Source organism: Polyodon spathula, chromosome 4 (assembly GCF_017654505.1).
Source record: "Polyodon spathula isolate WHYD16114869_AA chromosome 4, ASM1765450v1, whole genome shotgun sequence".
Taxonomy (NCBI): domain Eukaryota; kingdom Metazoa; phylum Chordata; class Actinopteri; order Acipenseriformes; family Polyodontidae; genus Polyodon; species Polyodon spathula.
The window spans coordinates 44,044,109-44,060,594 of NC_054537.1; the positions used below are offsets into that span (position 1 = coordinate 44,044,109).

The following is a 16,486-nucleotide window of genomic DNA, read 5'->3' on the forward strand; positions in this document are numbered from 1 at the left end:
CTGCCACTTTATCCCTGACTTGTTTTGAAAGCTCCTAGGTCTTCATGGTTGCTTTGTTGGCTCACTATGTGAGTTGCAGCTTGAAAGTCTTTATATACCTGAGGGAAATTATCTACAAGATAAACCACTATCAGCACACACAGGCTGAAACTATTTCACTAATTTTGTGACCTTTCAAACAAATAATTTGCACCTGAGCTGATTTAGGGCTGCAGTAATAAGTGTGTGTGTGTGTGTGTGTGTGTGTGTGTGTGTGTGTGTGTGTGTGTGTGTGTGTGTGTGTGTATATATATATATATATATATATATATATATATATATATATATATATATATATATATATATATACACACACACACACACACACACACACACACACACACACACACACACACACACACACACACACACACACACACACACACACACACAGATGCACAATGAAAACATAACAGTCTTAAGTGTTACATCAACAGCTCATTGGGCACATACATAATGTTATTTGCATTTTTAATAGTGAGCAGATAGGTTTGTTGATTGGTTCCTTGGGATAGTAAAATACTGAGCTCAAATCATGTGATTTCATAAAAATACCAGATGCTCAGTGTTTTGTTATATTTGAGTTGTATTCAAATTGCCCAAATGAGTTGATTTAAGAATCTGTATAAATAGCCATTTGAAAATATAAGATTTTAATTAACGCAAGAACAGTGAAAGATATGACCACACCCCACTTGAGTAATCAAGATCGCCTGGTTGTTATGGGCATGATTGAAGGCGGCCTGTCTGTGAGAGAACTTGCCTGGAGAATGAGATGTTCTGCTTCAGCAATCAGCAGACTAGTCCAGAGAAACCAGGAAACCAGCTCTGTGAGGGACAGGCCACGTCCTGGAAGGCAGAGGGTCACCACACCGGCCCAAGACCATTATGCTGACTGTTGCATTGTTCAAGGCAACCGGTGGGGCAACCGTAATCAGCCAGCCTTCACCAGCTGGCTGCAGCTGCACAGCAAAAGCAGTGGAACATTCCCAAAGCAGTCTATCCAGTGGCTGATCTAGTCTGTCAACGCTGCCAGGATTGTGTTAATGCTCAGGGAGGTCATACGTGATTCTAACTTTGTAATGTTTTCATTTTAACAGTGTGTCACATTTCATACTGAAAACTTATGATTCTTTGATCTGTGTTATTGTTCACATTTTCTGTTATTTTGGTTAATATAAGCAGCATAAATTACTACTCCTTACACAGGAGAGATCAGAATTTGCATCTCATTATAATTAGATTTGCAACAGCGAAAGTCAAGATTTAGAACTTCCTTCTGGCAAAGATAAATGAGTGTTTTGCGAGCAGAAGAGGCCCAGAAACAGACTGCAGTTCAAAAAAATTATACTTTTATTACAAATAAACACAAAATAAAAGGGCACAAGGGCCAAAACAAAGGTATTTAAGCACAAATAGAAAGACACAGAACAAGACTCACAAAAATAAAGGTTTCCAGGCTGGGCGATGCCTTCACTGGATGAGAAAATAAAAAAATACCACAAAACTAAAAACAGCAAGCACAAACACCAGCTTGCTTCCTTAGCTCCCTCCTCTCCCTAATGGGAAGCCGAGGCCTCCTTTTATGTGAGGTGGCTGGGTGCTGATTGATTGTTAATTACTCTAATCAACCCCAGCCACCTGAGCACAATAAACCCAGGCAGGTAGGGGAATTTAACCCCATAACTGCCACATACCTCCCCCCCATGTACAAAGTACACAGGCCGCAATCGGCCAACTCCCCCCCCCCCCCCCCCCCCCCCCCCCCCCCCCAAAGAGTCCAATTATGTCCCTTGGGTGGGCTGTTTTGATGGGCGGTGGTGGGCGGGGTTGATGTCGGAGCCCCTAAGCCTTCTTCGGTTGAGGGTAATGCCGTCATGGGACATGTACCCTCCAGCAGATGCAGCGTTGGCGGGCAGGCAGCACCCCTGGACAGTGTGGGCATGGCATCCTCAGACGGTGTGGGTCCCCCTAGCAGTGTCAGACCCTCCGGTGGCGTCTGACCTTTTAGTGGCGCTGGACCCTCCGGGGACGGCGGCCCGGCTCCCTTTGGTGGCGGAGAAGGTGGCCCGGCTCCCTCTGGTGGCGGAGGCGGGGATGGCAGCCCGGCTCCCTCGGGAGGCGACGGCGGCAGCGGACCCTCGGGAACCCTAGGAGACAAAAAGGAGACACCAGCAGCCCCATGCTATGCGGAGCAGCAGGCAACCCCAGGCGATGTGGAGCAGCAGGCAACCTAAATGTGGCATCCCTGAGCGGAGCGGGCATGGCATCCCTGAGCGGTGCAAGGCAGGCGTCCTTGAAGGCGGTGCAAGGCAGGCGTCCTTGGCCCATGGCTCCTCCCCTCTGGGCTCTGGGAGTGGTGGCTCCTCCCCTCTGGGCTCTGGGAGCGGTGGCTCCTCCCTCTCTGGCTCTCGGGACGGCGGCTCCTCCCTCTCCTGGGATGGTGGTGAAGGTTGTGGCGCTGGAGGTAGTGGGGTGTCCCCTGATGCCTGGGGTGAAAACTGCTCCTCTTCCTGGGCCTGATTGTAGGGGCATCCTGCCCAGTTGTGGCTGTCCTCCTCACAATGTCCAAACCAGTCTGCCAGGGGCACTTCTGGGCAGGACCTCCAGCGGTGGTCCTCCTTCCCACACCAGGAACATCAGGGAAAGAGGCTGGCCGGGTCCTCCAGCAGTGGTTGTTGTTGCAGCAGCTTACATTTTTTCAGCTGCTGGATCTCCTTCTGCCTTTGCCGTTGTCTGCTCTTCTTTCCCATTTTTTCTAATTTATTTATCTTTAAAAAAAAAATTGTCCCAAAAAAAAAAAAAAACCCTGCAACCCTGCTCTGAGCCTCCTGGAGGCACTATATCCCACTGCTAACACCAAGCGTGACAGGCTGGTGAGCAGATAGAGGCCCAGAGACAGACTGCAATTCAAAAAAATAATACTTATTACAAATAAACACAAAATAAAAGGGCACAAGGGCCAAAACAAAGGTATTTAAGCATAAATAGAAAGATACAGAACAAGACTTACAAAAATAAAGGTTTCCAGGCTGGAACATCGCATATCCCACCTGCCTTCACTGGATGAGAAAAAAAAACAAAAAAACAAAAAAAAAAAAACAGCAAGCACAAACACCAGCTTGCTTCCTCAGCTCCCTCCTCTCCCTAATGGGAAGCCGAGGCCTCCTTTTATGTCAGATGGCCGGGTGCTGAGTGATCGTTAATTACTCTAATCAACCCCAGCCACCTGAACACAATAAACCCAGGCAGGTAGGGGATTTTAACCCCATAACTGCCAATTTATAAAGGGCATAGCTCTGCTCTGCCACAGTGTTATAGTGAACAGAAAGAAGTAGCATATATAATAGGATCGAGCTATGGCTTCTGCAGACTCCAACCTTGATGCAACTATAGCACCGGCCAAAAAGAAAAGCAAAACAAATTTCCTCAAAGATGACATTAACCTGTTATTTAGTGAAATGGAAAAATAAAAATCAGGAAATATTATTGAACACTTCGCAGGGCCAAAAAACATTAAGAAACGAAACATGGAAAGAAATCACTAACAAAATAAATTCACTGAGACCAGTGCCAGCATTAGGATTTACTGTGAAGTAAACCCACCCTCAAAAAATAAATAAATAAATAAATAAATAAAAACCGCAGAGCACTGCTATAGCCCAACCTAAAGAAAACCTTTTGGAAATAAATACATCAGCAGCAAAATCTGAACCAGTCAAAAACATATTCTAACAAGACAGTAATCAATCAAGTAACAGTACAATGGAACATCGCATATCCCACCTGTTCAATTAACCGCCTCGTAAATAAATAAATAAATAAATAAATATAAAAATTAGGCTATGAGAGTAATGGCATTGGCAGCAAATGCAGCTTCCACGATGGAAACCGAAAAAAAGCATTATAGCAAATCAGCCTTTTGGTGCATTCCCCTTTAAGACAGAAGGGTTGTGTATGTGTGTCAGTCAGCTGTGTGTAGCAGTGACGTTTCAACACATCAGTCTAGAAAGCTTTTTTTGTGCAATGTGTTTATATGATGGTGTGCACGTTGTATATATTGGCAGCATGTTGTTGTAGCTTTTAAATGCATTTGAATTAAATAAAGCAAGCTTCATAAACTCAATGCTTACCAGCCACTTGTTTAAAATATCCGAAGCATTATTCAAACCGAGCTGCTTATTGGCTGTTGGCAATATCAAGAAAGAGCGCAAAGTACCGTGACAGAGATATTAAGAAAGCAGAACCAGGGAAGCAGGGACTTCTAGAGTTAGAAGCCATCAGTTGCAGGTTACTGTACATTTACCATTTGTTTTTTTTTACCATTTGTTTTGCTTTGCGTGAAGATGGCTTATAGTAAACTGCATAGCAACACTGTGTATTGTAGCCTAATTAATCTTGTTTATGTTTTCTTACTTTTGAAGCAAAACATTTCCCCATGTTTAAAGCAGTTTACGTGTTGTTTTTGTACACTAACCTATTTATGGATGTGTAAATACTTATTTTATAGATGTTTGCAAAGCTGTCTTTTTCACATATCCGCCTATACCCCAGTCCACAGGGGGTCGGATATGCAACGTTGTACTGTATATCCAAACATTTTAATATCAATAGCTCAATTTATTTAATAATATTGAAACATATTAATATCTACAAGTAGTAGAAAACACTAGAATGTAATAGGATTTTTTTCTTTTTTTACATGTGGTTGAAGTTTTCTACAAGGGAATTCTTTTTTTGTCCTAGTGTGAAAACATCATATGCCTCATTACACTGTGCCGTCACATGGCTACAAAAAATGCTTGGAGCAGGGCTGTGTGATTCTGCGGTTTGTATATAAACATGTGTGGAGACTTCATACTTTTAGAATTTAAATAGGAACTTTGTTTTTCTTGTTTTTGATGACACGTGGTGTGTTTGAGGCTAAAGAAAGAACATCTAGAATACTGGATAGAAATGTATAACTGAAAATAGAGACTGCATTATGAAACCAAAACTATTCAACAATATCGTCATTATGGTAAACCAAAACAAAAGGTTAACATTCGTTTTGGTAACATAAAAGTTGATTTAAAGCTTTACACCAAAAAAAAAAAAAAAAAAAAAAAAAAAAACAATATACATTGTCCTTAAAGCACCAACAATTCTAGTTTAGTGTGAAAGTCAGTCAGTGGCCCTACTCACTTTGCATATCTGTGGGATTTGGTGGACATAAAATTACACCCTTTCAGCCTAGCAGTACATCTGACAGTATTTGATAGAAGCTTTATGATATCAAATAATGTACAAAATATTGATTTCCCAAGAAACTTTCTGCAAAGTTATAATTATAAATCATGTGTAAAACTAACTGATCACCATTAAGCATTTGTTAATTTCAGTACATTTTTGTGATTTATAATAAAATATGTCATGTGTTGGGTGCAATTATAACAAAAATAATTTTGCACCGTTTGAGCAGCTGTAATATTCTGCTTCCCTTGCACATCAGTGATGTAGTCAAGACCAAAATTTTGAGACCAAGACCAAGACCGAGACCAAGACCAGTTCACAGTATATGTGTACTACATAGAAAGTAATATTCAATGGCTCATAGGCTTCAATAATTCAATTCTCAGGTTTTCACATACAAGTAGGATTGTGCTTCAAAAATTACTCAATCCTTCAAATCAGACTTTTAGAAATAATAAAGCAATACAGTGCATTCACTTTTAAAAATATTATTATTATTATTATTATTATTATTATTATTATTATTATTATTATTACAGTACTATTATATAAGCATGATATACTATTATGCATAGACTGAAGAATTGTGTTTACTTAATATTTTTCACAGTGAATTAGCAGAAGACGCTGATATAACTAGATTACAGTATTGTATACATTCTGCTTGAAAAGAACTATTAGAATTGCTGCTCTAAACGTTTCATTGATCAAAAATGGAATGTATTGGTCATTTATATATATATATATATATATATATATATATATATATATATATATATTTATATATATATATATATGGGTGCTTCGTCTTGGGATGACTGCATACAAAAATTTCCTCTAGGGGAAAACCACAGTGAAGGTGAAAAAAGACAGCAACTTCCGTTAAAATTAAGTCCATATCCACATAGAGTTCTCAACAAAAACAATAGTGTTTATTTCATATATTTAACACTACAGCAAACATAGCTTTAGTGGCATTAATACAATTTAAAAAGCAACAATTAATTTCATATTAGGCTAACATTTCTCTGAATTTGTCACTCAGCACTACACGGCAATGCCTAGAAGTTGGAATAGTGGCAGGATGTACCATTTCTCCACTTGCTTTTACCATGGCAATGGAAGTAATTATTAAGGTGTCAAAATGAGTAGTGGGAGGAGAGCGCTTGGCTTCTGGAATGCGACTACCACCAATTCGAGCATACATGGTTGACATGACAACAATGACTACAACCGTAGCCTATTGGGCAAATTAACCAATAACATTGAATGGGCACGAATGCAATTCAAGCCCACTAAATCAAGGAGCATATCTATAATTCAAGGCAAATTAGTAGATAAAAGGTTCTACATTAATGGTGAGGGAGATTGTACGATGGGGGTCTAAAGGACACAGTTCGTATGGGAGAAGTTAGACAGCAAGCAGTGGAAGGGTTGAAGAGCATAAACAGCAGCACTTTACCAGGGAAACTGAAACTCTGGTGCTTTCAGTTTGGTCTACTGTCAAGACTGCTGTGGCTACTGACTGTGTACGAGGTTGCTTTGACAACAGTTGAGAAGCTGGAAGCTTTAATCAGTTCATATGTCAGGAAATGGTTGGGAGTTTATGGTAAAGGGTTACTGCAGCTACCAATCTCTGCTCTAACCGAGGAGTTTATGCGCCAAAGTCCAGATGGAAATTACATTAGTAAATTCACGCGACAAATGCGTAAGGGAGGCAGCACCTGTGTTGAAAACTGGAAGAAAATGGATGGCAAAGAAAGCTATGGAAGATGCTAAGGCTGCCCTTCGAATCAAAGATATTATGGGGCAAGTTCAGCATGGAAAAGGTTTTGGTCTCTGTTCAGCTCCTCCTACATGCACAAGGCAACCCCAGCTCAACGGAGGAAGCTGGTAGTCAATGAGGTGCAAAAGCAGGAGGAAAGGCTCAGTTGTGTAAAGGCCATTTCCCAGGCCAAGCAGGGAGAATGAATGAGATGGGAGAGTGGAACAATGCAAGATCGGCTGGCAAGACCTGTGGACAATGGAACAGAGCAGGATCGGTTTCCTCATCAGATCAGCATATGATGTTCTCCCGTCATCACAGAACCTAAACCTCTGGGTGGGTGAGGATCCCTCATGTCCTTTTTGTTCATCACCTGCAACATAAAGGCACATTTTGACAGGGTGTAAGGTGGGTCTTAGCCAAGGATGGTTTACTTGGCGCCATGACTAGGTGCTGCAATGTTTGGCCTTAGCATTGGAAGACAAGCGTAACCTGACCAATAAGTTGCCACCAGTTCCATCAAAGCATTACACACAAAAGACAATACTCCTCCATCCAGGAGAGCAACCACCAAGAAAAGGTGTTAAAACCAAGCCTCGCCAAGGACAACTGGAAGCTGCTAGAGACTGGAAGATGCTGGCAGATGTTGGTCAACGGCTTATTTTTCCACCTGAGATTGCCACCACTAACCTTCGACCAGACATTGCCTTGCGGTCTGGATCAGCACGCCTTGTTCATTTGGTAATGTTAACAGTGCCATGGGAAGATGCTGTGGATGAGGCGTTTGAGAGGAAGAAACTTTGGTATGCTCAACTAGCTGCTGAAGCGGAACAGCGAGGATGGATTGTCCGAGTTTACCCAGTGGAGGTGGGTTGTCGAGGATTGGTGGCACACTCTACAACCCAGTTTCTCAGAGACGTCGGGTTCATTGGCCAAGAGTTGCATAGCAAAGCGAGGAACTTATCTGAAGCAGAAGAAAGGAGCAGCAACTGGCTGTGGTTGAGACAGAAAGATTCTGGATGGGGATCTCAAGCACAATAGCAAGAAAGCAACGCTGATGTACAGGTAAGTAAGCTGGGCTGAGCTGAGTGGGGGATGGAGGGGGGTGATGCTGTGACGCCAAGATAACTGTTGATCCCTCTTGAGTGGTCGTGGGCTAGTCAACGAAACACCGAGGATGGAAGGTGCCCACTTGAAGACCCCAGAGATGTACCCTACTTAGCTCAATCCAGACGGTTGTCATGCTGATGCGCTGGGGAGACCGAACTGGGTTGATCCCCGGAGCCAGCATCACAGCTGTTGTGTGTGCTGATGCGCTGGGGAGGCAAAATGAGCTGATCCCTGGAGCCAGCATTACACTTCAGCAATCAACACCAGACAGAAAGATATCGACATCATCAGATGGAAAACAATGCAAATGGATGGAGATGCAGATGGATCACATTAATTTACTGCAAAGCTACGTCTTAGTTGGTGCTTATCTTGGAAATCATGAAGATTAGTTGGTGCTTATAATGGAAATCATGAAGATCTGGTCACATCCAGTGACTGCTGTGAATAGTGCAGCTGGCAACAAGGGAAAGACCTTGTGACAGCATGGAGAGACAGCTGACAGGAGGAAAGAGACCCCATTGGGGCTGGCAAGGGTTAGCTACCCTGGTCGGCAGGATCCAGCTCTTTGATTTCAAAGGTAAACAGGATGCTGGAGACACCCGCCCAAGGCTTCTAAGAAATTAAAGAGAAAAATACCCATAGAGTCTGCGAGAGCGGGGGCAGAAGATGACTCAACGTTGGATAACACGGTTAACGATTTAGGAACGGAAACAGATATGAGAATGGAGAGTACTTCTCAAAAGACTAGTTCAAGATCAGCAGTTAGCAAAGACATGGAACTCTAGGTTTGTGTCTGTGGCTGGAGCAAGGCAACAATGGTCAGGGGTTTGAAGATTCAACAAGGGAGAATGAAATGCTTGAGGGTGAAAGGACAAGGGCCTCGCATTGATCAGTACTTCTTACAAAGTCAGTCAAGTCAGTCGAATGAAATCCAGCGACAAGAAGCAAGTCACAGTTTGCAGGATATCAGCACCCCTGTCATAGATGTGAGGAGGACTTGCGTGTATACAACTAGTGATGAACCTAATGATCCTTGCCAACCCGGTCAGATGAACCAGCCTAAGAGACAAAAGAACCTCAATGGGCACAAGCCTGGAGTTAAATGGCCAAGAGCTTGTGAGAAAACTGCGTGGAACACAGTAAACACGGATCTCTGTTTTACTTTGGAAAGGTTAAATGGAACAGCTGAAAAGAAGCTAGATAAATTTGGGGACATCATCTACACATATGGAAGCGAGAGGTTTGGAATTAAAAAAAGGAAGGAAAAAGTACAAACTATTCCTGGAAAGTCTAGATGGCAGCAGGAGATTGAGTGCTTAGTTAGAGAACAGAGGCAGTTGAGGAAGCAATGGAGAAAAGCAGAACAAAGTCAGGAGGGACTCCATCTGTTACAAAAGGTCATAAAAGATAAGCTTGCAACATTGCGCAGAGCTGAGCGCCTATGGAAACGCTATAAAAAGAAAGAGCGTGTGAGAACTAACTTTTATAAAGATCCATTCCAATTTGTAAAGAAGATATTCACCAGTGAGAAAAATGGCACACTAAAATCATCTAAGGTTGATCTGGAGAGATATTTGGAGGAAACACATACAGATTAAAAAAGGCAGGAGCCTATGTCAATCCCTTCAGACATCCCACCTATCAATCCACCTGAATACCAAATGAAGGACTGTGCACCTAAGTGGAAAGAAGTAGAGCAAGCTGTGAAAAAAGCAAGGACATCATCATCTCCAGGGCCTAATGGAGTTCCATACAGAGTGCACAAGAGTGCTTCTGGAGTTCATATTGGGAGATGGTTATATTCTGTAATACTATTATAGTATTATACTTTTAGTACTTTGCTCCATAGTGCAGTTACATGACTATCTTTCTATACAAACACTGACTGCACTCATTGCTAGGGTGACCCGATAGTAAGAGTGAAAAATTGGGACACTTTCAGTTGGTGCGGGGAAGAAAGAAACCTTGTTTAAATGAACTACTGCACAACGCAAGTGACACAAACTTTGTATAGTTCTTCTGTGTATAGGCTTTTTTTATTCCTTTCTTTGTGCATTGCACTTAGGCAAAAACAAAAATGTAGAAAAATATGATAAAAAAAAGCTGTTAACTTTTTTTTGTTTACTGTTCAGATGACAACAATGTTTTAATCAGCCTATCAGAGGGTCTGCACTGTTTTTTTCTGTGATCTGATATACTGTCCATAGCAGGTGGGACACAGTCAGTGCTGTATTGTTTTGATTTAGGTTTCAGCATTGGACGTACAATACCAAAAATGGACAACAAAGCAAAACAAGCAAAGTATATTTCAAGTGATGATCGTGTCAAGGCATTTCTCAAAGAAACTTTACATGCTGATGGAGGTAATTGTATTGCACATCTTGTAATGTGATTTAAAGAAAATATGATTGTCGCTATTTCCTTCAGAATCACACATTAAACAAAAGGCTACTACAGAGGCTGCTGAACAGAAGGTAAAACAAACAGCTTTCAGAAACCAAACTGGAGTCAGCACAGACAAAGAAAGTATTCCTGTCGGTTGTAGCCAAGTTAAATCAGCACTACAGCCACAGGTACAATTTAAGCACAGCTACCTCAGTTCAAACAACCTGCTGTTTAGTTTTTAAACGCAGTTAGAACTTTAGACCCAGATGGCCACGTTTTCTTTGTTTTGACTCGGTACTATTAAAATAAATTCCTGGAAGGGACAAATAACATGACAACGAACGTGCTGCATACATGGACTTCATTAAAGAATACCAGATGCCTTTGGGTATTTGGGGTTTTTTTGGGGGTCTTTTTCTAATTGATTTCCACATCTGTATAACTTGGCAAAGCTTTTCCTTATTACTTCCAACCAATTCAGTGGATGCAGATGTGCAGTCTCAATGTATGGGCAAGTCCACACCAGACAGAGAATGTCAGCAGCAACTGTTGGGAGATGTCGCATGCCTTTTAACAAATGACAGTAGTCTGTTTTAGTAAGGAGTCAAGTACCACAATTGGATGACTTGGCCTTGCTCTGTCTTTTTTGCTTTTTAGTAACAGGCTCATCAACAACACCAGCCACCATGACACTTCACTAGTAAAACAGACGCATGCCGCATCATATGAGTGCAGGTTAACGTGATTGGATAGCTGCATAGATGCAATGCAAACAACTCACTTGAACAACATGCCCTAAACCAGTAGAGTATGTTGTTGCACCGCGAGACAGTACAGCAGCCACATATACAAAATTTGCTAACAAGAAAATAAAAATATTCACATTTTACGACTGGGTTTTCAACTTCTGGTCACCCTTCTCATTGCGTTGCATGTGTTCGAGTACTACTGTATATTCAAATGCTTCCACAGGGAATGAATTATGGTATGCTAAGAGGGTCAGAAAAAAGAGGAATGCAAACGCTTGTTAAAATATATTCCAATGAAATGAACACATTAATCACAGAAGTTAATTGTATTATTGCGATTAATTGACAGGCCTGTTATTTTATGAAACCTGTGTATAGATTAATGTGGAGTAGGTATGCTACATATAATAACAGTTTTCTTAAAACAGACTAACCAACACTACAGTGTTATCATTATAATGCCCTATTTTGGGCATATCTGTTTATCATACACAAATTATTATGTCAGTCTCTGAAATGTTACAAAGTTTCAGCCATATCCTTCAGTGGTCAATATTGTTTTCATGTAGATGGCAGATTACACAGTCACATTTAAACCCTTGCCAAGAAGTCTCAAACCATTCAAATACACTTTATAAGTTATTCCTGGTGCATGATAACTCTGTACACTCCAGAAATAATAACATTGCAAAGCCAAAAGGAATGCAGTAGGTTTAATTGCCTCCATGTGTTGTTTTCTATAGAGAACTGGCAAATTGAAGGGTTGAGCAGAAGAAACTGTCATTAAAGCATTGCTAACCCATAGCAAGGCTTGGCCCAATCCAATGACCCAAGGCAATGTTTGTTTTGTTTTCTCTGCTTTATACACACATTTTAAACAGCACTGACTAAGTTAATGTTGGACTTCCTAATAATTGCTCTTGTTTTAATGGTGTAAACAGAAAACAAAATGAGTGGTGGGTAGCCACTGTTTTCCATTTTATTGCTCTTGAGCAATTTCTATACTTTGAATAACATTTGTTTGAGAGGGAAACAAATGTGTTCTTGCCGCCTTTTCTCCATGGTCAGATAACGCACTAGCAATGTTTTTAGTTATCAGAACTTTAAGCACAGTATAGCAGTGAAAGGTAAACAATAGGAATTTACCGTCATTTTTTTTTTTTTTTTACATTACTGAACGTCTAAAAATGTAAAATCTTTAAAAAGAGGGATACAAATGTTGTTTTTATTTACATAAAAACCTTATTGACCTTTTAGAAAAATGGCAGGCTGTAAGAGCCATTGGCGCCCACGTTACACACTCTGCATACCATTGGTTTGCAAAGTTTCAGGTGTGGATTCATATGTGATCTTGCGCAACCGGTTGAAGCGAAACAGACTTCTTAATTATTTGTATTATTAAGCTTATTTATTTGCACTGTTTATTTAGTGATAGTAATGAGCAAATGGAAGCAGATAAGATCCAAAATGCTAGAGTGGTGATGGTGGAGTTTTAAGCACTGTAAAGGAGTTGGTGGCATTGAATGTTAGTACAGTACTGCATTACCTGAAGTGATGCAGGATATTGGCCTCGTTGTAAGTGCAGACTTTGATGCAACAGGAACCCTGAGAATCGTACTGTTCTTTCAGGATTGAGCACAGTAAGTACATATTTAAAGTTGCATAATACATTGCATAGAGCTGCACGATTTCTTTAAAATTTCTTTAACAAGACACCAGCTGCATCAAAGTTTGAAAATGTTTGTTTTAAGATCACTCTGCCCAGTACAAGAAGGGAAAATTTCACATGTCTGTTGTTTTTACTTTCATTTATGTTTTTATTATGTTTGTTATTTCACTGATGGTGAAAATAGAAAGTATTTAAAAGGTGGACATAAAAATGTCAATGTTTCTATAATTTAGCATTTACTGTTTTTTAAGTAAGTATTTAAACGCTATATCTTTCTGCTATAAAAATATTAATCATGAAATTTCTTGAAGACATAATCAATTTGACCATTAAGAATACAGCCCAGATAATGTTACATCAGTTGTAATGATTGTAAGTAATGATTAGAAATGGAACCAGCATACAAGATTTGTGAGGTAGTTTTTCCCCTAGTTTAAGTAAGAAATAATCAATGACAGGGTGTGCAGTAACACAATTCTTACAGCACGCTTATTTTGCTTATAAAATGGCTACATTTTTTTTTCTTTTAAAGTAATTACACAAACTAGCTTTTTTAAGGAAAAAAAAAAGAAATATATTATGTATCCTTCCACCTAGAAAAAATAGTCCCTGAAGACTGTTTGTTTGATTGTAACATATATGTTGTACTTTTTTGATTTGCCATAAACATTACATTGAACATTGCCATTTATAGTAACATTTTTTTAGATGAAATGGCATTTGTGAATTGAAAGCAGACTGATTTCCCACATCTGAGGGAGGATTTACGGAACAGCCAAACACTGCATTGCATAACTGCATAAACACCGAGTGTTTATTTATTTATTTTTTTGTAGGAAATGAGCCTACTCAGGTTTTGCGGTCTTCAAGAGAAGCTGACCAATAATTTCTAAGGATGATTTCACACCGATGCAGGTGGCCGGCATAATTTCTAGATTGTAAACGAGCATTAGATGATATGTGGACTAAACGACTCCTTGTCAGTTTGTACAGTGCCGCAGTCCTTCCCGTCCGCGGCGAGCACAATAGAATTCTATGCTGAACCCGACTTTGTTTAAAAGCCCAACGGTTGTGTCAGCAGAGAGCCGGAGAGATTTCAATTTTGTTTTAAATATGTTTCTGAAATCGGAGTATAGTGGCGAGATGTATCTGTTGTGTCGAGTTTAAATAGTGCATACTCGCTAGTCAGTTTTATAAGGCGCTATTTAGTTTAATAAGTAGATGCAGCTGCTGCATATACAGCATATTACATGCTGAGTGAGACTTGTGTGGTGATTTCTGAGATGGCTATTGAATAAAGTGTTACTGCTACTGCTTTCCCGGGTTAAATTAGAGCACGCCCACGCGGAGTCTGCTGGCGACATGTCGACATTTGTCGACCAGTGGGCTCTGGGTGGCGTGCTCTGTACCACCCCCCCTTTTACTGTTAATATATAATTTACAGTCTTTTCACTGGTTTGTTTTGTTTTAATTAGTTAAATGCCCATTTATTTAGCACCTCTCTTACGAGGGTGCTAAGTTGAATTTTTTTCGCCAGTGGAAAAGCATTGACGGCTGGAGTTGACGTCCTTTTTTGGGCATTTAAATAGGACTGCTACTGCTTGCCTCAAAGTTTTCTTTGTTCTGTTCTCTGACTAAATAAATACCACAGTATATTTGTCAATTTTTCTGTAATTCTTAGTGACAGAGATGGAAAAAAAACAGATTGTTGAGTGATTTATATGCTGTTTCAGTTGTATGTTTACATTTTTACCTACAGAGACACTGTTTAGATAATTGTTATTATTAAGGCGTAGTAATATTAATAGATGAGGTAAATAAGTTGGTCTATGATGTCATAGCCGCGCGATAAGACAATTATTACCGCACGGTCATGTGATCTTGTTCAGCTAATCACAGCACTTAATTTATTTGTACCTTTTATTGTTGTTGTTGTTTAACTACTGTTTGGTTTACTGTACTGTAGCTGCTGTTCTGTCTCTATGGCAGTGCACAGTGTTTATTAATTTGTAGAAAGGGAAAAATAATTTTCATAAATTCTTAATGAAAAGAAAAATAATAAAATCACATCAGATCATGATTAAATGTTAAATACATAATTTAAAATACGAGTCAATGTTTCACTTTAATTCCTAAACAAAATTAAATCACACCTGCGATGTTGACATGCCAACTTTGTTTGCAACAGCAGCCTGAGGAACCACAAGAGACTCCATCTTCTTCAAAAATGCAATGTGGTTTACACAGTTTACACAAGTCACAGCGTAATCACGTACTCAGTGCACTATGCTACGCGACCTGTCTTGCTCTGAAAAGTGATCTCCATTCGTCATTTGAAAATACTTTATTCTAATTAAACGAAGTCACATCCCAATTAAACGACATAATTAGCATTGGAAAGAACTGTTTCCCAGAGTTATATCCCATTTAAGCAGCAATCCCGATTATCAGGTGGCATATGTATGCTTATCTTACAAAAAACAGTTTACAGGCCAGGGAGATTAGAATTTAAATACAGCACAATATTGAAGTTTATGTAAGTTGTGTCGTTTAGCTTCTTCCCTAGCTAGAAGAGAAATCTAGAGCACCAGTTACACCAGAACAGGCATTAGCAGACAATCAAAAGCAATAACTGTGGGAGGAATTTACACCTGCTCCAGGCCCACCTCCCCCAGCAGATGTCACTGTTGCTGTTGTTGCCTCATAACTTCCAAAACCTTACAGTGGATTACCCTGCACTGGGAGTGTAGCATGCTGAAAAGGAAAATTATTTTATTTTTTTAAATGGAAATGCATTGAATGGAAAACAAAAAAGATTTAAAAAAAGAAAAAAGGTCCTACCCAATGTAATCTGGTAGAATTTTATGAGTCATCGTTTACAAGTCAATTCATTAATGGGCGATAGAAAGATCTGCTTCAAATTAGCATGGAAGAAAAACAGCTTTTAGTAGACCAACTAGTAAACTCGACACTATAACGAAAGTGCACCTATTTTAAAGCTTGGACTCTATGCTTCTCTGCTTATTGTTTTGACCATGGCTGATTTAAAATTTGGCAATTACTAGGGATAACGAGAAAGCATAAGCTGGGCAACATGTGACGGCATTTTTCTGCAGCAACAACACACTTCTCGTCAGTTCAATGCTATGTTTTTTGGCATGACACACTTGGTGGCAAACAAGTTTTGAGACTGATGAGATTCATCCAGACACCGATTTGATCCTGTCAGTAGCGACCACTGATCTAATTGTTGTTGATCTAATCTTGTTTTTAAAACAAAATTAAAACACTCCCTATTGTACTGGTAACATAAATGTAAACAGAAAACGTTGAGTTAAAAATACTAGCCTGCTTAGTTAAGGACATTTGTGGTAGTTTGAATCTTAAATATTTTAAATCAAAAAGAAAGCTGTAGATAATTTCCAGTTAGAAGACAAGTATTTGATTCAATTTCAAACATATTTATTGGCTTTGTAAAACTTTTCTTTAGATACTGTGTTATTTTGTTGCAACATGACTTAATGTCTTTATAAA

At 39.8% G+C, this 16,486-nt stretch overlaps 1 protein-coding gene across 1 annotated transcript in view; it reads left to right on the forward strand.

The window, feature by feature from the left end:
- Positions 1-16,486, forward strand: part of hecw1b (HECT, C2 and WW domain containing E3 ubiquitin protein ligase 1b) — a 145,425-nt gene that overhangs the window by 125,481 nt on the left and 3,458 nt on the right. The window lies entirely within an intron of this gene.